Source organism: Eriocheir sinensis, chromosome 45 (genome assembly GCF_024679095.1).
Source record: "Eriocheir sinensis breed Jianghai 21 chromosome 45, ASM2467909v1, whole genome shotgun sequence".
In the NCBI taxonomy this organism is placed as follows: domain Eukaryota; kingdom Metazoa; phylum Arthropoda; class Malacostraca; order Decapoda; family Varunidae; genus Eriocheir; species Eriocheir sinensis.
In genome coordinates this window covers 8,952,058-8,953,742 of record NC_066553.1, presented here as the reverse complement: position 1 = coordinate 8,953,742, position 1,685 = coordinate 8,952,058, and the positions used below count along the sequence as shown (strand labels likewise).

Genomic DNA, 1,685 nt, shown 5'->3' with positions numbered 1-1,685 from the left:
GTCTTAGAATACCAACCCTATACTCCTGGAAACTTAACCCCACATAACCTCACCAGTATACTCCTGGAAACTTAACCCCACATAACCTCACCATTATACTCCTGGAAACCTAACCCCATATAACCTCACCAATATACTCCTGGAAACCTAACCCCACATAACCTCACCAATATACTCCTGGAAACATAACCCCATATAACCTCACCATTATACTCCTGGAAACTTAACCCCACATAACCTCACCATTAAACTCTTGGAAACATAACCCCATATAACCTCACCATTATACTCCTGGAAACTTAACCCCACATAACCTCACCAATATACTCCTGGAAACCTAACCCCACATAACCTCACCAATATACTCCTGGAAACATAACCCCATATAACCTCACCATTATACTCCTGGAAACTTAACCCCACATAACCTCACCATTAAACTCTTGGAAACATAACCCCATATAACCTCACCATTATACTCCTGGAAACATAACCCCATATAACCTCACCAATATACTCCTGGAAACCTAACCCCACATAACCTCACCATTATACTCCTGGAAACCTAACCCCATATAACCTCACCACTATACTCCTGGAAACCTAACCCCACATAACCTCACCATTATACTCCTGGAAACCTAACCCCATATAACCTCACCATTATACTCCTGGAAACCTAACCCCATATAACCTCACCATTATACTCCTGGAAACCTAACCCCACATAACCTCACCATTACACTCCTGGAAACTTAACCCCACATAACCTCACCATTATACTCCTGGAAACTTAACCCCACATAACCTCACCATTACACTCCTGGAAACCTAACCCCATATAACCTCACCATTATACTCCTGGAAACCTAACCCCACATAACCTCACCATTATACTCCTGGAAACCTAACCCCATATAACCTCACCATTATACTCCTGGAAACTTAACCCCACATAACCTCACCATTACACTCCTGGAAACCTAACCCCATATAACCTCACCATTATACTCCTGGAAACCTAACCCCACATAACCTCACCATTATACTCCTGGAAACTTAACCCCACATAACCTCACCATTACACTCCTGGAAACCTAACCCCATATAACCTCACCATTATACTCCTGGAAACCTCACCCCATAACCTCACCATTATACTCCTGGAACCCCATATAACCTCACCATTATACTCCTGGAAACTTAACCCCACATAACCTCACCATTACACTCCTGGAAACCTAACCCCATATAACCTCACCATTATACTCCTGGAAACCTAACCCCACATAACCTCACCAATATACTCCTGGAAACCTAACCCCACATAACCTCACCAATATACTCCTGGAAACCTAACCCCACATAACCTCATCAATATACTCCTGGAAACCTAACCCCACATAACCTCACCAATATACTCCTGGAAACCTAACCCCACATAACCTCACCAATATACTCCTGGAAACCTAACCCCACATAACCTCACTATCCAAGAACTTATCGAATCTTTTTTTTAAGGTCTACCACGTTATGTTAAGCCTATTCCACTCATGCATCACTCTATTGGTAAGGGAATTCCTGCCTATGTCTTTTCTCAATATGAATTCATCGAACTTAAAAACATTGCTACGTGCTCTACCTTGCTCTCTTACCGCGAAGACCTTATAATCTAACCTTAACCT

The 1,685-nt window shown here is 42.4% G+C and overlaps 1 long non-coding RNA gene across 1 annotated transcript; it reads right to left on the bottom strand.

Moving 5' to 3' along the window:
• Positions 1-318: 318 nt before the first annotated feature.
• LOC126980818 (uncharacterized) lies at positions 319-940 on the bottom strand. Its single transcript, XR_007733608.1, has 3 exons — positions 870-940; positions 505-641; positions 319-352 (listed from the first exon to the last, which is right to left on the bottom strand). It is a non-coding gene; the product is annotated as an uncharacterized LOC126980818 (long non-coding RNA).
• Positions 941-1,685: the final 745 nt, after the last annotated feature.